Below are 22,453 nucleotides of genomic sequence, written 5' to 3' on the forward strand. Positions count from 1 at the left end.
AGGTACTTATATAACTCCACAAATACTTTTTTTAAAAAAAAAATAATTACAAACCCCTATTTCAACCAGTTCAACAAACATTGCAAACATTGCAGGGGAAAACCTATATAGTGGTGGAGGAAAATACAATCCATCAAAATGAATATTCTTCCTAGAATATTATTTCTCTTTCAAACTATATCAATAAGGTTTCCCCGACGTTACTTCCAGTGGGTACAGTCTTTGATCCACAATTTCATATTTACCCCAGGATTAATAGGAACACAATGTATAGAATGTTGACTGAGGGGGAGGTGTGGGTGTTACCAATATTTTCACATATCATTACTCTGAGATTTTACAACATGTCTCAGACTGGCATGGTAGAGAGGACTCCAAAGCTTGGGTATCCATCGATTCACATATTCTTACAACTCTAAGGGTTGGCATCCTCTGCTGGTTTCCAAAAGACAGTAGACTGATGATGTGTAAGGTGTCTTTACTTTATGATCATAAAGTCTTTGTGTAAGACTAGGAATATCTACCCCTATACCTTCCCTATCTCCAGTCTCTTATAATGTAGGATTTAAAGGGGGGTATGAGCCTAAGTATAAGATGGGGCCAAATAATGGCAATGGAACAATTCATTCCAAAAATTACATTATAAAGTGTAAGGAAATTAAAGCCAATAAGGGAACTTCAAGACAATTTAAGTCACTCTATTGTATCCTGGTTAGAATATTCACACATTCAACACTTTCTCCACATCTCACAATTTAAAAGTGACCTTACCAGAAACCCAACTCCCTTTGAGCAACTTGCTTGCTGGACACTCTTCCTAGAGGCATCTCTAGAAAACTAGCAGGAGCCAAAATTACAAATTCTCCACCTTATGTTTCACGATGGCCCAGAGAATTGTGTCTATCCTTTGATAATCAAGAATGGCGTTGTTGTTGTTTTTTTTTTACCAATATGCATAATTTATCCACTTCATATCTTGGAAATTACAATTCTAGATACTACTCCAATGGTATCTCACCGCTTTGGAAAGGATTTGACACAACAGGTACAATGTCAAATAAATGTTGGCAATGCTCATATACCCAAACATTTTGAGTAAAGATAGAACAAGTTTACTACATCAATGGTACTAGGTTCTACATTTTCCCTGATTGGGCTGTTGAATGGTAACACTGGCTAACCTCAATAGTGCCTGCTCTGTAATAGTGAGGCTATGAAATAAAAACCTCATCCAATTATCAACTATGTGGTAAAACAGAGCTAATGAACTCCTTACTCTGGAATAGTTTGGATACTTAAAACAGGGGTCAAGTCCAGCGGGAACTAAGTTCCCCTTGAACAGAGAACAGAAATGCTTCCGTAAACACTGCTGGAAATCCCCCTTTCCCCTTTTTCTCACAGCACACTATGGTCTCACAGATTCTGAGTAACGGAAGGGTCAGTTTTTAGCTAGATAATAATGAAGTATTATCGAGTTAAAGGGACACTCAAGTCAAAATTAAACTTCAAGATTCAGATACAGCATACAATTTTAAGCAACTTTCCTATTTACTTCAATTAACAAAATGTGCATAGTCTTTTTATATTTACACTTTTTGAGTCACCAACTCCTACTGAGCATGTGCAAGAATTCACTGCATATACGTATATATGCATTTGTGATTGGCTGATGGCTGTCACATGATACAGGGGGAGTGGAAATGGACATAAGTTTGCAATTTAGTTAACAAAAATCTACTACTCATTTGAAGTTCAGACTAAGTGCTATTGTATTGTCTTCTTATCATGCATTTGTTGATTATGCAAATCTACTCTATTGACTGGTCCTCCAGTATTATTGAGTTTACACCTTTGTGTTTGTCGCTCTCAGCAAGAAGTGTCTCCCTTTCTGAGGAGACGTGGCATGTGATTAGAATTATAATATGTGAGGAATCTTGATAAATCCTTTATATTCTCTGCTTACAGTGTAGCAGTAGTAAATCCATACAGGTTCGGATTGGCTGTATACGGCGACTCCCTCTTCCCTATCCCCTCTCCACCCAGTACACAGTCTTTTAACTGGTTCTGTTTTATATATTTATATTTTTATAATTATTAGATATACACCAAGGAGCAATACCTAACTGTATCACGAACCTTTAGTCAGTTAAAATTATGTTTTTAGATACATGTAAAGTCTGTAACTATATGACTGTTTTGTTATGTATAGGACATAGGTCATCGCAAACACAGGCCTAGATTTGGAGTTTTGCGTTAGAAGGGGTGAGTTAGCTACGCGTGCTTTTTTCTGGCCGCACCTTTTAAATACCGCTGGTATTTAGAGTTCACAGAAGGGCTGCGTTAGGCTCCAAAAAGGGAGCGTAGAGCATAATTTACCGCCACTGCAACTCTCAATACCAGCGGTGCTTACGGACGCGGCCAGCTTAAAAAACGTGCTCGTGCACGATTCCCCCATAGGAAACAATGGGACAGTTTGAGCTGAAAAAAAACTTAACACCTGCAAAAAAGCAGCATTCAGCTCCTAACACGGCCCCATTGTTTCCTATGGGGAAACTCTTCCTTAGTCTGCACCTAACACCCTAACATGTACCCCGAGTCTAAACACCCCTAACCTTACACTTATTAACCCCTAATCTGCCGCCCCCGCTATCGCTGACCCCTGCATATATTTTTTAACCCCTAATCTGCCGCTCCGTACACCGCCGCAACCTACGTTATAGCTATGTACCCCTAATCTGCTGCCCCTAACCCCCGCCGACCCCTATATTATATTTATTAACCCCTAATCTGCCCCCCACAATGTCGCCGCCAGCTACCTAAATAATTAAATACACAAAAGCGTCTCCCTTTACAGCTCCAGGCTATTTGATGTTGAAGATAAGATAGAAGAATATGTAAAGTGACTCACCCGGCAGCGTTCAGGTTGTGCCATGATCGTGACCCCACTGTGCAGTTGCGCAGTAATCATCTGGTTTTTCCCAGCTATACTTATTATTTTGTGGCAAGTGCGAGCATATTGTCTCTTTAGAAACTCGTATTGGGGATCTGGAGGAACGAATTGCAACACTACATGAAATTCAGACACTTGAAAGGGAAATGGATAGGACTGAGCTGGTTGTTAATGGTTCCAGCAGTGGGAATGGGGAGGATTCAGATGAGGAGACTCCAGGATGTAGCTGGGTCACAGTTAGAGGGCGAAGTAAGCGGAAGAGACAGGCCAGTTCTGAGCTGGTACACCCCAATAGATTTGCAAGATTAAGTGAAGATGTTGAGGATATCAGTTCAGGGGTGGCAGTGTCAGAGAGGGCCGTGTTGCCTAGTATAGTGAACAGTCCTTTAGCTGTGGAAGAGGAGCATACTATGGTGGGCAGTCCTTCAGTCATGGAAGAGGGGCATACAAGTCAGGGCCAGAGGCAGATGTTGGTGGTAGGAGACTCTATTATAAGGAAGGTTGATAGGGTAATTTGTCATCCAGACCCTTTACATAGAACAGTTTGCTGTCTTCCAGGGGCTCATGTTAGGCATATTGTGGAGCGTATTGATAGATTGTTAGAGGGATGCGGGTCTGATCCTGCAGTCATGGTGCATATTGGTACTAATGAAGAAATCAGTGGGAGATGGAGAGTCCTAAAAAATGACTTCAGGGAGTTAGGTAGCAAGCTTAAAGCAAGGACCTCCAAAGTAATATTTTCTGAGATATTACCAGTGCCGTGTGTTAACTCAGTAAGGCAGAAGGAGCTAAGGTCTGTTAATTCATGGCTAAAAACATGGTGTAAAAATGAGGGGTTTGACTTTTTAGAACACTGGGCTGATTTTTCACTAGGGTACAAATTGTACAGTAAGGATGGATTGCACCTGAATGACATGGGGGCAGGTGTGTTGGGGGAAAGGATGGTAGCACGTTTAGAGAACCTTTTAAACTAGGCAAAGGGGGGGAGGGTCAATTAGAACAAAATAGAACAGAGAGATCAGTGTCTGAATATGTCACTCCCTTAATATCTCAAGGAAGGGATGACTTAAGAAATGTCACATTAGAAAGTATAGAGGAAAGTACACCAAGTAGCAGCAGAAAGCACATGAAAATTAAATGTATGACAACAAATGCAAGAAGCATGACAGGTAAAATGGGGGAGCTGACGCTCTTAGTTGCAGAAGAGGACTATGATGTTATCAGTATAACTGAAACTTGGTGGGATGATTCACATGACTGGGCCAGTTAACTTAGAGGGGTATACATTATTTAGGAGGGACAGGAATAATAAAAGGGGTGGAGGAATCTGCATGTATATTAAACCTGACCTTAAACCTACAATAAGGGAAGATATTTATGATACAAGTGACAATGTAGAGACCCTGTGGGTTGAAATAAAGAGTGGGGTGAAAAATCCTAAAAAAATATTACTAGGAACATGCTACAAGCCTCCCAACATTAGTGACCCGGAGGAAACTCAACTACTTATCCAAATAGGTAAGGCTGCTAATAACAGTGCTGTAATTATGGGAGATTTTAACTACCCTGATATAAACTGGGCCAATGAAACTAGTAATTCAGCTAAGGGGGATAGATTTTTAAATGTTCTCAGGGATAACTTCTTGTCACAATTAATAGAGGAGCCAACTAGGAGTAAAGCTATATTGGATTTAGTGCTATCAAACAATACAGATATAATATCAAACATAGAAGTTAAAGAACATTTGGGTAACAGTGATCATAACATGGTCACATTTGAAATCTCTTTTCATATGCAGTGTTTTAAAGGCTTAACTAAGACTTTTAATTTCAAGAAAGCAAAATTCAACGATTTAAGGAAATCATTAAATAATATAAATTGGGACAATGTATTTTCTAATAAAAATACAGAGGATAAATGGATAATATTTAAAAATTTGTTAAATAAATATACATATCAATACATACCATATGGTTATAAAAATAAAAATAAAAAAACTAAGCCGTTATGGCTAAATAAAAATGTGTTAAAAGAAATTAGGAAAAAAACGTAGGGCATTTAAATTATTAAAAGAAAATAGTACAGACTCAGCATACAATATTTATAAGGAATGTAACAAAGCATGCAAAAAAGCAATCAAATTAGCCAAAATTGAAAATGAAAAATTAATTGCCAAGGATTCTAAGTCTAACCCTAAAAGGTTCTTTAAGTACATAAATAGCAAAAAGTCTAAGAAGGATAATATAGGTACATTAAAATGTGTGGAGGGTAGCATGATAAATAATGACAGGGAGAAGGCTGAGGTACTAAACCAGTTTTTTTCTTCAGTATACACAAGAGAGGAACCATTGAATGATACTTTGGAACAGAATAGAACATGCCAGTCCATACCACTAACTGGGTTTTGTTTAGAGGATATCAGGAAAAAACTAAAAAATATTTAAGGTAAATAAAACTCCAGGCCCAGATGGAATACACCCAAGGGTGTTAAGTGAACTTAGCACTGTTATAGACAAACCTTTACTCTTAATTTTTCAAGACTCATTATCCTCAGGCATGGTACCCCAGGATTGGCGTAAAGCTGATGTGGTGCCACTCTTCAAAAAGGGAAGCAGGGATGATCCAGGAAGCTATAGACCAGTTAGTCTGACATCAATAGTGGGGAAGATATTTGAAGGGATTATAAGGGATTATATTGATGAGCATATTCGTGTAAACAAGATTATGAGTTCTAATCAGCATGGCTTTAGGAGAATAGATCATGTCAAACTAATCTAATTAGATTCTACGAGGAAGTAAGTAAAAATATAGATAAAGGGGAATCAGTTGATGTGATATACTTAGATTTTGCAAAGGCATTTGATACAGTGCCACATGAGAGATTAATGCACAAAATTAAGGGACTGGGAATAGCTGAAAATGTTAGCTCATGGATAAATAACTGGATAAAAGATAGGGAGCAACGAGTAGCAGTAAATGGATCATACTCAGATTGGACAAAGGTAATCAGTGGCGTCCCCCAGGGATCAGTACTGGGCCCTGTTCTTTTTAATATTTTTATAAATGACTTGGAGCAAGGATTAAATAGCGACATCTCTATTTTTGCAGATGATACTAAGTTAAGTAAGGTCATTAGGTCAGAGCAGGATGAACTCTCTTTGCAAAGGGATTTGCTAAAATTAGAACTATGGGCAAGTGAATGGAAAATGAGATTTAATACGGAAAAATGTAAGGTTCTACATTTTGGAAGTAAAAATAAGCAGGCTATGTATTTTTTAAATGGGACAAGACTTAGCCAAACACAGGAGGAAAGGGATTTGGGAGTAGTAATAGATAACAAGCTAAAGATGAGTGCACAATGCAGGGCAGCGGCTTCAAAGGCTAATAAGATACTAGCATGTATTAAAAGAGGCATTGATTCAAGGGAGGAAAGCATAATTCTGTCATTATATAAAGCCCTGGTAAGACCTCACCTTGAGTTTGGAGTGCAGTTCTGGGGACCGATTGCTAAAAAAGATATTGCAGAACTAGAAAAAGTTCAGAGAAGGGCCACAAAGCTAATAAGGGGATTGGAGAAATTAACCTATGAGGAGAGGCTAGCCAAACTGGGTCTGTTCTCTTTAGAAAAAAGGCGCTTGAGAGGTGACATGATTACTTTATATAAATATATTCAAGGCCCATATACAGAGATGGCAGAAGCTCTTTTTATTCCAAGAAAATTGTTTCTGACAAGAGGTCATAATTTAAGGTTGGAGGAAAGGAGATTTAATCTCCTGCAACGGAAACGTTTTTTCACTGTAAGAGCAATAAAATTGTGGAACTCATTACCAAAGGAGGTAGTGAATGCCAATACCATAGATACATTTAAAAATAGTCTGGATAAATTTCTGTATATAAACAAAATTCATGGATATGATTGCTAGTATTAAATGGGTCACATTTTAATGGGGTTATTTAAGCTTAACTGGAGCTTTTTGTAAGTATTTTAGATTTGTATAGGTTGAACTCGATGGACTTCAGTCTTTTTTCAACCTTATCTACTATGTTACTATGTTACTATGTATACTGAGGATCCCATCTCCGCCGGCCTCCTGTGAACTAACCTCTTCAATGCAAAAGCCGGGTGAGTATCAGCGTGGCGTGTTTCTCGCTACCGAGCGTAGCACACGTTGTCTTCCTGGTACAGTCTTCCCTGCTTTGCGTAAAGACGCTACGTCACCAACATCCAATCCAACCACTGCTGCTCCGGTATACGCCAAGGCTCAAACTGGAAAAGGTAGACAGATGTAATTGTGGAAAAACCAGTGAGACCTCCAGGCATTAAATCAAATCGACTTTATTGGAGAAAACAATAAAACAGCATAAAAGCTTATTGCCCTTGCATAAGGGGTATACTGAACGGGTCCTACGCGTTTCGGCAGCCCTCTGCCTTATTCATGGACTGATAAGTTCACATAGAAATGCTACTTAAATACACCTGAGTCCCCAGGTATAGGAAACCCTGTATATGCTTATTTAAAGGGACAGGACATTGCCTAACAGTCATGTTATTAAGTGATTTGGAATTATAACAAATGACTTCATTTAATTGATCGCTAATGAATCACATTTCTATCCAATGTATTTTAACTATAATATAAAACATTAACATAGTCACATGTCATTTAATCCCAAACTAGTGTTAACATGGAATTGTAGTCATTAGTACAAACAAAGTCAAACTACATATTCTAATCATAATTTCTGAGCTAAAGGAAAAATAAAATAAATAAGGAAAAGAACAAGAAAAAGTGAAAGAAAGAGAATTGGACAAAAATACTGCAAACTATTGCTAAAGGGATCGATTCAAAAAATGGGGGACAGCATAACCATAATGATCACAATAAGATCCAAGTAGTTTTTAAAGTGTGTATGCTTAACCATGCATATAGATAGATATACTATATGTTGTTAAGATCCATTCTAAAGGGGTACTATATACTGTCCTAGATTAATTACAACTAACATACTAACCATTAAGTATATCTAGTGCCTTATTATTAGTCTATCCATTCTACTGTCATAGTCAGACTCATATTTGAGGGACACTAAACATCTCCTAAATAGCATTGAACAGATACAATGGGACAAACAGAATATTTGGCTGACAGTTGATGTAGTCAGCCTATATTCTGCTATCCCACACTCACACGGCCTAGCTGCCATTTCATTTATGCTAGACAGATTTAGTAATTATGGTGAAGATCTCAAATCTTTTTTGCTTAAAACCCTAGACTTTTTGCTTTCTCAGAAATTATGATTAGAATATGTAGTTTGACTTTGTTTGTACTAATGACTACAATTCCATGTTAACACTAGTTTGGGATTAAATGACATGTGACTATGTTAATGTTTTATATTATAGTTAAAATACATTGGATAGAAATGTGATTCATTAGCGATCAATTAAATGAAGTAATTTGTTATAATTCCAAATCACTTAATAACATGACTGTTAGGCAATGTCCTGTCCCTTTAAATAAGCATATACGGGGTTTCCTATACCTGGGGACTCAGGTGTATTTAAGTAGCATTTCTATGTGAACTTATCAGTCCATGAATAAGGCAGAGGGCTGCCGAAACGCGTAGGACCCGTTCAGTATACCCCTTATGCAAGGGCAATAAGCTTTTATGCTGTTTTATTGTTTTCTCCAATAAAGTCGATTTGATTTAACGCCTGGAGGTCTCACTGGTTTTTCCACAATTACCTAAATAATTAACCCCTAATCTGCCGACCGGACCTCACCGCTACTATAATAAAGTTATTAACCCCTAATCCGCCTCACTCCTGTCTCAATAACCCTATAAGAAATAGTATTAACCCCTAATCTGCCCTCCCTAACATCGCTGACACCTAACTTCAATTATTAACCCCTAATCTGCCGACCGGACCTCACCGCTACTCTAATAAATGTATTAACCCCTAAAGCTAAGTCTAACCCTAACCCTAACACCCCCCTAAATTAAATATAATTTTATTCTAACGAAATAAAATAATTCTTATTAAATAAATTATTCCTATTTAAAGCTAAATACTTACCTGTAAAATAAACCCTAATATAGCTACAATATAAATAATAATTACATTGTAGCTATTTTAGGATTAATATTTATTTTACAGGCAATTTTGTATTTATTTTAACCAGGTACAATAGCTATTAAATAGTTAAGAACTATTTAATAGCTAAAATAGTTAAAATAATTACAAAATTACCTGTAAAATAAATCCTAACCTAAGTTACAATTAAACCTAACACTACACTATCAATAAATTAATTAAATACAATACCTACAAATAAATACAATTAAATAAACTAACTAAAGTACAAAAAATAAAAAAGAACTAAGTTACAAAAAATATTTACAAACATTAGAAAAATATTACAACAATTTTAAACTAATTACACCTACTCTAAGCCCCCTAATAAAATAACAAAGCCCCCGAAAATAAAAAAAATGCCCTACCCTATTCTAAAATTAAAATAGAAAAGCTCTTTTACCTTACCAGCCTTAAAAAGGGCCATTTGCGGGGCATGCCCCAAAGAATTCAGCTCTTTTGCCTGTAAAAAAAAACATACAATACCCCCCCAACATTACAACTCACCACCCACATACCCCTAATCTAACCCAAACCCCCCTTAAATAAACCTAACACTAAGCCCCTGAAGATCTCCATACCTTGTCTTCACCACACCGGGTTCACCGATCGGTCCAGAAGAGCCTCCGAAGTCTTCATCCAAGCCCAAGCAGGAGCTGAAGAGTGACGTCCATCCTCCGGCTGAAGTCTTGATCCAAGCGGCGAATGAAGAAGTCCATCATCGGGCAGAAATCTTCATCCTATCCGGGCCGAAGAGGACATCCGGACCGCCAAACATCTTCATCCAGGCGGCATCTTCTATGTTCTTCCATCCGATGACGAGCGGCTGATCTTGAAGACCTCTGGCGTGGATCCATCCTCTTCTTCCGACGACTAGACGAAGAATGAAGGTTCCTTTAAGGGACGTCATCCAAGATGGCGTCCCTCGAATTCCGATTGGCTGATAGGATTCTATCAGCCAATCGGAATTAAGGTAGGAAAATTCTGATTGGCTGATGGAATCAGCCAATCAGATTCAAGTTCAATCCGATTGTCTGATTGGATCAGCCAATCAGATTGAGCTCGCATTCTATTGGCTGATCGGAACAGCCAATAGATTGCGAGCTCAATCTGATTGGTTGATCCAATCAGCCAATCGGATTGAACTTGAATCTGATTGGCTGATTCCATCAGCCAATTAGATTTTCCCTACCTTTATTCCGATTGGCTGATAGAATCCTATCAGCCAATCCGAATTTGAGGGACGCCATCTTGGATGACGTCCCTTAAAGGAACCTTCATTCGTCGTCTAGTCGTTGGAAGAAGAGGATGGATCTGCGCCGGAGGTCTTCAAGATCAGCCGCTCGTCATCGGATGGAAGAACATAGAAGATGCCGCCTGGATGAAGATGTTTGCCGGTCCGGATGTCCTCTTCTGCCCAGATAGGATGAAGATTTCTGCCCGAAGATGGACTTCTTCATTCGCCGCTTGGATCAAGACTTCAGCCGGAGGATGGACGTCACTCTTCAGCCCCCGCTTGGGCTTGGATGAAGACTTCTGAGGCTCTTCTGGACCGATCGGTGAACCCGGTGTGGTGAAGACAAGGTAGGGAGATCTTCAGGGGCTTAGTGTTAGGTTTATTTAAGGGGGGTTTGGGTTAGATTAGGGGTATGTGGGTGGTGGGTTGTAATGTTGGGGGGGGTATTGTATGTTTTTTTTTTACAGGCAAAAGAGCTGAATTCTTTGGGGCATGCCCCGTAAATGGCCCTTTTAAGGGCTGGTAAGGTAAAAGAGCTTTTCTATTTTAATTTTAGAATAGGGTAGGGCATTTTTTTATTTTGGGGGGCTTTGTTATTTTATTAGGGGGCTTAGAGTAGGTGTAATTAGTTTAAAATTGTTGTAATATTTTTCTAATGTTTGTAAATATTTTTTTATTTTTTGCAACTAAGTTCTTTTTTATTTTTGTACTTTAGTTAGTTTATTTAATTGTATTTATTTGTAGGTATTTGTATGTAATTAATTTATTGATAGTGTAGTGTTAGGTTTAATTGTAGATAATTGTAGGTATTTTATTTAAGTAATTTATTTATAGTGTAGTGTTAGGTTTAATTGTAACTTAGGTTAGGATTTATTTTACAGGTATTTTTGTAATTATTTTAACTAGGTAGCTATTAAATAGTTATTAACTATTTAATAGCTATTGTACCTGGTTAAAATAATTACAAAGTTGCCTGTAAAATAAATATTAATCCTAAAATAGCTACAATATAATTATTTGTTATATTGTAGCTATATTAGGGTTTATTTTACAGGTAAGTATTTAGCTTTAAATAGGAATAATTTATTTAATAAGAGTTAATTTTTTTCGTTAGATTTAAATTATATTTAACTTAGGGGGGGTGTTAGTGTTAGGGTTAGACTTAGCTTTAGGGGTTAATCCATTTATTAGAGTAGCGGTGAGGTCCTGTCGGCAGATTAGGGGTTAATAATTGAAGTTAGGTGTCGGCAATGTTAGGGAGGGCAGATTAGGGGTTAATACTATTTCTTATAGGGTTATTGAGGCGGGAGTGAGGCGGATTAGGGGTTAATAACTTTATTATAGTAGCGGTGAGGTCCGGTCAGCAGATTAGGGGTTAATTATTGTAGGTAGCTGGCGGCGACGTTGTGGGGGGCAGATTAGGGGTTAATAAATATAATATAGGGGTCGGCGGTGTTAGGGGCAGCAGATTAGGGGTACATAAGTATAACGTAGGTGGCGGCGGTGTGCGGTCGGCAGATTAGGGGTTAAAAAAATTTAATCGAGTGGCGGCGATGTGGGGGGACCTCGGTTTAGGGGTGCATAGGTAGTTTATGGGTGTTAGTGTACTGTAGAGCACAGTAGTTAAGAGCTTTATGAACCGGCGTTAGCCCAAAAAGCTCTAAACTCCTGTTTTTTTTCTGCGGCTGGAGTCTTGTCGTTAGATTTCTAACGCTCACTTCAGCCAAGACTCTAAATACCGGCGTTAGAAAGATCCCATTAAAAAGATAGGATACGCAAATGGCGTAGGGGGATCTGCGGTATGGAAAAGTCGCGGCTGCAAAGTGAGCATTAGACCCTTTCCTCACTGACTCCAAATACCAGCGGGCGGTAAAAACCAGCATTAGGAGCCTCTAACGCTGGTTTTGACGGCTACCGCAAAACTCTAAATCTAGGCGACAGTTTTTTATGATAATATGAATAGCCTTTTTTCTGACTTTATTTTATATGGCTGTAATAAGATGTTATTTATACATGTGTGTTTATTTATTTTAAGATTTGAGTTGCAATAGTATGAATAGTATCCAGGCTTCCTTATATCTGATACACTATATGACCAATTAAATTGTTTCCTCTGCTTGTGGGAGGTCTAGATGTGAGTCGGCTATAAAGGAACTCTGTTGTTGAGGATGGGCATCACCTCTGACGAAGCCGGGAGGAGCCCAGTGAAATGCGTTAGGCCACGCCCATTTTATGCATCGGAGGATACAGGTGAGCTGTGTGTAGCGGCGGTTCTGAAGATAGCTTTTTTGCAGAGTTACCGCTGCCTCAGCTACACCACCTCCATTTATATTCTTTTATGTGTTAAGAATCCCTGTCCTGTAGCCCTAGTTACTCTTTGTGTAGAGGGAATATGTTGAAATACTGTCAACTGCAAATATCCCACACATCCTAACAGGGCAAGATACAAGCATCATTAGTACAAGGGACATCTACACATTTTGTGAAATCGTTGTTCGAGGGCAACTTTTAAACCTACGTGTTTACATTCCTCATATGTTTGAGGGTGTATCTTGTGAGTGTACATCTTTTTATTTTAATATAATAAATCATATTTGAATCATCTGCACTTAAATCGTCTGTGCACTTTGTTGCGCTCCATGTTTTCTGTCTTCACAGATTGACTCTTTTCTCTACTTATAATTAAAGTATAGTGAATAAAATTGTTTTAGGTACCCAATGAGCTCCAAGTGAACAAGCATAGCACACAAAATAAAGGAAATTCTGGTGTGCTTGATTAATGTAAATGTATGAGTTAAACATTCAACCCTTTCAAATATTCAATCAGTAGCAGCTGCTGAAGATTTGAGTTAGTGGGGCACCTAGGCTCCTCCCAAACTTAAGCCCAACTGTGATATCCCCCTGAGTGCCCCCAATGTGCACCACACTAACTTAAAGGGACATAAATCCCCAAATTTTTATTTTGTGATTCAGATAAAACATACAATTTTAGACAACTTTCCAATTTTCATCTATTGTCAATTTTTCTTAATTTACTTGTTATCCTTTTTTGTAAAGCAGGAAGGAACTTCAGGAGCGTGCACGTGTCTGCTGCTCTATATGGCCGCAGTTTTGCAACAATGTTATACATTAGTGCACTAGATGGCAGTACTATTTTCTGTCATGTAGTGCTCCAGATATGTGCACGCTACCTATCTAGATATCTCTTCAACAAAGCAAAACATGAGCATGATACAAATTTGATATTAGAATTTAATTCATTTTTTTTTTAAATGGTATTCTCTGTCTGAATCATAAAATAATAAAACTGGGTTTCATGTCCCATAATGTTGTGCATATACAAAATACATAGGTGAAAAACATACTCAATATCATGTATACATACACATTGTCACAGACACACATGCACACTCACATTCATAATCTCACACACATGCTTATGCACACAAATACACCCTGTTCCAAATTATTATGCCAATGATATCTTTCTCATTTACCTAAATAATTTATGTAAACAACAGTCAGCATAATTCTCATGTTATCAACTATTATGAGTACAATTCAAATTTTATTGAACAAACCTCCTAATGATAACAGTATTTTTTTTGAAAATAAAAAACTTACGATGCACTGTTCCGAATTATTATGCACAGTAAGTTTCAAAAAACATTATAGGTTGTAAAGAACTGAAAATTGTCATTTGTTGTGTTTGCAGCATATTTACTGAAATCAAAAGCTATTTCAATCAAACTTTGAAAAACATTTTAACTTTTTAAACATTTTAACAGGTCACGTTACATTTTAACATAGGACCCCTTATTTGATAGCAGCTTCACAAGTCTTGCATCCATTGAACTTGTGAGTTTTTGGACAGTTTCTGCTTGACTTTGTCTGCAAGATGTCAGAATAGCCTCCCAGAGCTGCTGTTTGGATGTAAACTGCCTCCCACCCTCATAGATCTTTTGCTTGCGGATGCTCCAAAGGTTCTCAATAGGTTTGAGGTCAGGGGAGGATGGAGGCCACACCATGACTTTCTCTCCTTTTATCCCCATAGCAGCCATTGATGCAGAGGTATTCTTTGCAGCATGAGATGGTGCATTGTCATGCATGAAGATGATTTTATTACGGAAAGCTTAGTTCTTCCTTCTGTACCAGGGAAGGAAGTGGTCAGTCAGGAACTCCACATACTTTGCAGAGGTCATCTTTACACCTTCGTGGAGCCTAAAGTGGCCGACCAGCTCTCTTCCCCTTTATTCCGGCCCAAAACATGACTCCACCAATGCCTTGCTGACGTCGCAGCCTTGTTGGAACAGGGTGGCCGTCCACCAATCATCCACTACTCCATCCATCAGGACCATCCAGGGTTGCATGGCACTCATGAGTGAACAGGACTGTTTGAAAATTAGTCTTCATGTATTTTTCTGCCCAATGCAGCCGTTTCTGCTTGTGAGCATTGGTTGGTGGTGGCCGAATGGAAGGTTTATGCACAGTTGCCAGACTCTGAAGGACTCTACACCTTGATGTCCGTGGGACTCCAGAGGCACCAGCAGCTTCAAATATCTGTTTTCTGCTATGTAATGGTATTTTAGCAGCTGCTCTCTTGATCCGATACATGAATCTGGCAGATATTTTCCTCAATGTGCCTTTATCTGCACAAACCCGTCTGTGCTCTGAATCAGCCACAAATCTCTTAATAGTGTGATGATCACGCTTAAGTTTTCATGAAATATCTAATGTTTTCATACCTCGTCCAAGGCATTGAACTATATCACTCTTTTCGGCAGCAGAGAGATCCTTTTTCTTCCCCATATTGCTTGAAAATGGTGCACTGCTTAATAATGTGGAACACCCTCCTTTAGTAGTTTTTTCTTTAATTGGGCTCACCTGGCAATCTAATTATCACAGGTGTCCGAGATTGTTTTCAGTGATCAAAAGAGCCCTGAGACACAATGCCATCCATGAGGTAAACTGAAAAAAAAAAAATGTAATCTTTGTGACACTGAAATAGAATTTGCATAACAATTTGGAACAGGGTGTATACATGCTCAAACACATGCTCATGCACACACATGCACACTCTCTCATATGGTCATGCAGTCATAAATACACAAACACAAATGCACATATGATCAAACACAAAACATAGTATATATAGCTGGCTTAGGTGTTTTAACCACTATACATACTTTATTGTACTTGAGTGTAGGATGTAGTGCTCCAACTTTCAAAGCATTTCTTTCATCAGTATGGAACAAACTGGGTTCTTAGATTACAGAGTCAGGAAGCCCCAAAATGTTCTTTCATGATTTGGATAGAACATGCAATTTAAAACAACTTTCCAATTTACTTGCATTATCAAATTTGCTTCATTCTCTTGTTATCCATTGCTTAAAGGGACACTGTACCCAAAATTTTTCTTTCGTGATTCCGATTGAGCATGAAATTTTAACCCCTCAAATTTTCTTCATTCTCTTGGTATCTTTATTTGAAATGCAACAATGTAAGTTTAGATACCGGCCCATTTTTGGTGAACAACCTGGGTTGTCCTTGCTGATTGGTGGATAAATTCATCCACCAATAAAAATTGCTGTCCAGAGTACTAAAACAAAAAAAAAGCTTAGATGCCTTCTTTTTCAACTAATGATCGCAAGAGAACAAAGAAAAATTGATAATAGGAGTAAATTAGAAAGTTGCTTAAAATTGCATGCTCTTTCTGAATTACAAAAGAAAAAAATTGGGTACAGTGTCCCTTTAAGGAACAGCATTGCACTACTGACAGCTAGATGATCATATCTAGTTACTAGCCAATCACAAGAGACAAATGTGTGCAGGCACCAATCAGAAGCTAGCTCCCACTAGTGTAGGATATGTGTGTATTTCTTTTTCAACAAGGGATACCAAGAGAACGAAGCAGATTTGAAAATAGAAGTTTATTTAAAAGTGTCAGAATCATGCAAGTTTAATTTTTACATTCTTACCCCTTTAAATGTGTCACTTGTTGATACTGAATCTGTTAGTTACTTTCCCAGTAACACAGTCAATACCACATAAATATATACGCTATTTGAAGAACTGACAGATTCTGACCTCACTGTACTAACAGGAACACACATGAATAACAGGAATTGAAAAGCATTGTCTTGCTGGAAAATGTTCTCATTCCTAGTCCATCAGGGTCAATGTGTTTATATCTACATGGAATAAATGGAATAGCATGAGAGCCTGCACATGTATTAAAAAGTATGTGGAAAGTCTCACAACACAATAAAGAGAACATTTAATAAAAATGTAATGGTGCTACATCACATTTCTATAGGTACTTAAAGGGACAGTCAAGTCCAAAAAAAACTTTCATGATTCAAATCAGGCATGTAATTTTAAACAACTTTCCAAATGTACTTTTAACACCAATTTTGCTTTGTTCTCTTGGTGTTCTTAGTTGAAAGCTAAACCTAGGAGGTTCATATACTAATTTCTTAGATCTTGAAGGCGGCCTCTACACTGTCAGAAAAAAGGGTACGGTTGGGGTCCGTTTGTGAACACTTAGGGTACAACTGCTGTGGTTGTACCCTCAATGGATCATAATTACACCTTAAAGGAACACTGTACCCAAAAATTTTCTTTCGTGATTCAGATTGAGCATGACATTTTAAGCAACTTTCTAATTTACTCCTATTATCGAATTTTCTTCATTCTCTTGGTATCTTTATTTGAAATGCAAGAATGTAAGTTTAGATGCCGGCCCATTTTTGGTGAACAACCTGGGTTGTCCTTGCTGATTGGTGGATAAATTCATCCACCAATAAAAAAGTGCTGTCCAGAGTACTGATACCAAAAAAAAAACTTAGATGCCTTCTTTTTCAAATAATGATAGCAAGAGAACGAAGAAAAATTGATAATAGGAGTAAATTAGAAAGTTGCTTAAAATCGCATGCTCTTTTTGAATTACAAAAGAAAAAATTTGGGTTCAGTGTCCCTTTAAGGAACTAATATGTACCATTTAGCGGTAAATAAGGTACAAATATGTTTCCAACTGTCAAAGGGTTCATGCCTGTACCATTTAATCCCCCCAAAAAGGTACAATCACTTGTGTGACTAAAAGGTTGAGGGGGATGGGTGGTTCAAGGCTGCCAAACCCTGCAAGTCCATATCATTTGTACAGCTCAATTATTCATATTCACATAACTGACAGTCACCCAAAATGAATGCAACATACATGTTGTACAGCAAAATAATTATGTTCAATCGTTGTTGGTAATATGCAAGAAGTGGGCAAAGCAAAAAAAATACTTAAAGGGACAGTCTACACCAAAATTGTTATTGTTTAAAAAGATGGATAATCCCTTTATTACCCATTCCCCAGTTTTGCATAAACAACACAGTTATATTAATATACTTTATACCTCTGTGATTACCTTGTATCTAAGCCTCTGCAGAGTGCCCCCTTATCTCAGTGCTTTTGACAGGCATGCAGTTTAGCCAATCAGTGCAGACTCCTAAATAACTACATGGGAGTGAGAATATTGTTATCTATATGACACACATGAACTAGTATTGTCTAACTGTGAAAAACTTTCAAAATGCTCTGAGCTAAGAGGTGGTTTTCAACAGTTTAGAAATCAATTTGAGCCTACCTAGGTTTAGCTTTTCAAAAATACCACCAAGGGAACAAAGCAAATTTAGTGATAAAAGTCAATTGGAAAGTTGTTTAAATTTTCATGCCCTATCTGAATCATGAAAGTTTCATTTTGACTAGACTGTCCCTTTAATAACCCATATATTCAATGATACTGTGTTGCTGGTTCTAAATGGCAAACAAGCACTTAACATTTTAATGTTTATATTTAGAGCATCGAGATGTTAACTCTTAAACATAAAGCAAATGTATTAACTAAAATTACAAAGAAAAAAAAATGTTTTAAACTCTATAAAATAAACAAGAGCTGTTTAAGAACCAGTTTTTAAAAAAATAAAATAAAATTGTAACCGTTCCCCAGTCACATACATGGACATTGTGTGACATGCCATAGCGCCATCTGTTGGTTGAAAGTTCCTTGACATGTGTAACACAGCTCCATCTATTGGTATCAAGTTCATCACCAAAGTGTGTACTAGGGAAATAGACTCATTTGCATATATTTTGCATAGAGTGACAATTCAATGTATGGTTGTGAGTTTTATCGTTTATCCCTCCCCCGAATCCCCTTTCTTTTTGTTAGAGTTATATTTTATTATTATGTTGTTTTCTATATGTTTTCTATATATTTATGTTTTATGTGCATGTCACCCTAAATTAAATGGGGTGTTTTTAGAGTCTAGTACAGAGTGATATAAAACACATTGAGTAATACATTTCGTAACTGGTTGTTTAGCTTTGCTTTTTTAGGTGGTTCTGTAGTAGTCTGGAATTGCTACATGGCTACAGTTAAATATACAAACTTTTTTTTAAAGCTGCAGTGTGGCTTAGAGATGTGAAGTTCGATTCATTTAGATGAATCAGTTCATTTCGGACGGTTCGTTAAAGTGAACCGGTTCATGAACCGATTCATCAGTTCACCTACTGGACATGTGACACAGAGCTGCAGATTCGTGTCTTACTGATGCTCTGCCTGCTGACTCGCAAATCCGATTCTTCCTGAATCGTTTAAATGCATGACTCCTGAGTCACTGTGTAACAATCTGACTCCTCCTGAGTCCTGGACTGCACTGAACACGGAGCATTGAAGCACTTAGTCTGAAGTTTAATTTTGTTTTTAAACCATACAGTGTGGGGCTGTGTAAACAATAATAAACATATAAAAGACTGGTAATGTTATTCAGGCAGGCCGGTAACATTACCAGTCTTTTTTATATGTTTATTATTTTTTACACAGCCCCACGCTGTATGGTTTAAAAAACAAAAATAAACTTCAGACTAAGTGCTTCAGGCACTGTTATAAATAGCAAGCACTGGGGAGAGGGAGGGTAAAACCATTCTATTATATTTTAATTATTGTTTAAACAGCCCCACACTGTTATGTTATAAACTGGGAAGGGAGAGGGAGGGTAAATAGCAATAGTATGTACAGCAGCATACGTTGATCAGTTCAGTTGGAATAAAAGAAAGTGCATTTGTATCAGTGTACCGACTCATGTACTGTTAACTGATTCATTGCAAAGGAGTTAGTTAACAGGACACTGATTCGTTTGCAAACAGTTCACTTCTTGAGTCACTAACAACACTGGTAATATGATCCTAGAGTGAGATTCTGCTGTGTGATTCATTAAAGGAGGAGTTAGCAGAGCAGAACTCACTCTAGGATCGTATTACCAGAGTGCTGCTGATGACTCAGGAACTGAACTGTTTCAAACGAATCAGTTCAGTCTGGTGAACTGATTCATTCAGTTCAGTGAAAAGATCCGGTTCAAATGAACGATTCGTTCATGAACCGGACATCACTAGTGTGGCTATTGTACTGTCTGAAAAAGTACACATTGAATGTATATTTGAATGTTATATGATAAATTTAATGGAACAGCATTTGTAATATGCTGTGTTGAATACAAATTTGCCATCATGCGGTACAAAGGGCTTGTCACTGGGGCAGAACCCTTAAAAGGCCAGATTTGCACCATTTTTTAAGGGTACAATATGGTACCATAAGACTGAGGTCCAATCTAGTCACCAAAGGTAAATATTTGCCTTTGAAAGGTACAATCTGCAAGGGTACCAATTTATACCCATTTTAAAGGGTACTGCAGGTGTACCTTTGAGGGTACTGCCCCAGTGACAAGCTGTTGTACCCCTAAAGGTACAATTTTTGCACATTTTTTCTGACAGTGTAATTTAAATGCATTTTGACTGTTTTTCACCACTAGAGGGTGTTAGTTCATGTGTTTCATATAGATAACATTGAGCTCATTCACGTGAATTTACCGAGGAGTGAGCACTGATTGGCTAAAATGCAAGCCTGTCAAAAGAACTGAAAAAAGGGGGCAGTCTGCAGAGGGTTAGATACAAGGTAATTACAGAGGTAAAACGTGTATTATAACTGTGTTGGTTATGCAAAACTGGGGAATGGGTAATTAAGGGATTATCTATCTTTTAAAACAACAAAAATTCTGGTGTTGACTGTCCCTTTAATGCAAATCTTACATGTTCAGTTTATTCAGAGAGCCTTGTCTCAGAATTGCATGCCCTTGGTACCAGTCTCAAAGTATACAGAGCAGCTTGTGGGCAGTCAATTTAGACATGATTGACTAAACTCTGTATGCACACTTATATCAGTTTCTCTGTGTGCTTTAGTCTAAGATGTCACTTTTAAAAAAAAAACCCCACATATATTGCAAATTTGTATTCAAATTATGTCATATTTATCTATTGAATGATTAATTTATACAGAATCATCCCAATGTATCTATAAAACAATACAGAAGAAAAAAAGATACCTTACAACAGCACTCTTAGTCTAATAAAGAAATATTTTAATGATATAGTTAAATGATCTATACCAAACCTACTGTGCACAGTTTACAATAAACTAATAGACCCAGTAGTGATAAGAATAATTAACACCATAAAAGGTTAATGCACAATAATAACATTAAAGGAGAGAACAAACACTTGATATAATGCATATATGACATATATAAGCGCAGAGCTGAAAAAAGCACAGTTCATACTGAAAGGGTTAAGGTACTTATCGTTCAGTGTCCTAGGTGGTGGAAGCAAGAAGCCATAGAACTGAATAATCCACAAATGGAAGGCTTAGTTTATCGATCTCCCAGAAACCTGATGTAACTTGACGTTGCAGGCACTGTGATGAGTAGTAACCGCCACTATTCAGTAAACTTTATGTAAGGGATTTTGGAAGAGCATGGCCCGCCTCCCTACTACCTTCTATGGCGATGGAAATATTCACATGATTGCCACACCTATAGGTTTATCTCATTTATGGCAGCCTATTTAATAGTGATAACATGCAGGGTAGGTTCAAGTGCTATCATCCCACCCTGTGCCTATTTATATACTTGATTCGACAAAAATACTCTTTATTTATACAGCATTACCGCTTGTAAAACATGTGACTTTAATTAATCTACACTTTCAGTGTCATCTCTCTTGGTACCTCTCGCATATATGAAGGGACAACCCTATCGTGTACTACCCCCTTAACCTTGATAACATTATTTTACAACACCTGGTCTAAGAACAAACCTTACGGTTGCATCCCAAAAATGGCATTACAGCCTGGATTGCAGGTACTCACCCCAGCTCCCCCATGGCTCCCATCCTTTCCCCTTGACACCATGTCTATTATGATCAGTCCCAACTCATAATCAACCATAGTATAACAGGTCCTATCTCACACGTACTGGTTTTCAGTCAATATCTTTTTTTGACACGCAGGTGGGTGCTATGCAGGCACATGTAGGGTTGTTTGACTATCTCATGTATCTGTCTGTCTTAGCTTATGATATTACAACCACTTGCTCTGCAGGATGACTTATATTTCCATACTTTTAGTGGGGGGAGGTAAGGGTTATATGGGTGTGGGTTATATGTTGGTTTTTGTCCTTGTCTTTTTGTTTTATTTTAGCTAGTTTATTGTTATTTAGTTTGTTAGGTTAAAAGTACTCCACAAAAGGTAACCATATAAGCGACAATTGAAAGCTGATGGCTCTGCATCTGCATAATTCTTATAAGGCTAACATTACCCTGTTTGGGCTTTACTTACCCTTTTGTATTTCATTCATTGTTCAGCCCTGCATGGCGTAGAGATGTAGAATATGTATGTATGCTTGTACACATTGTTGGATATAAATAAAATTAAAAAAAACAAAAAACGCCATCCAATCAAAGGCGCATCCTTGATCACGTTAAAACGTCAGCCAATACAAGGACTCATTTGTCAGCTTGGCAGGTGACGTCTTAAGCAACATGGCGCATCCTTGATCGCGTAAAAATGTCAGCCAATACATGGACTGATTTGACAGCTTGGCAGGTGACGTCTTAAGCAACATGGCGCATCCGAGATCGCGTAAAAACGTCAGCCAATACAAGGACTCATTTGAAAGCTTCACATGTCAATAAGAAACGTATTTATATTTTATAAACTAGTATGTGCTATATTGGTAGCTAGCAATGTC

Source organism: Bombina bombina, chromosome 2 (genome assembly GCF_027579735.1).
Source record: "Bombina bombina isolate aBomBom1 chromosome 2, aBomBom1.pri, whole genome shotgun sequence".
Lineage (NCBI taxonomy): Eukaryota > Metazoa > Chordata > Amphibia > Anura > Bombinatoridae > Bombina > Bombina bombina.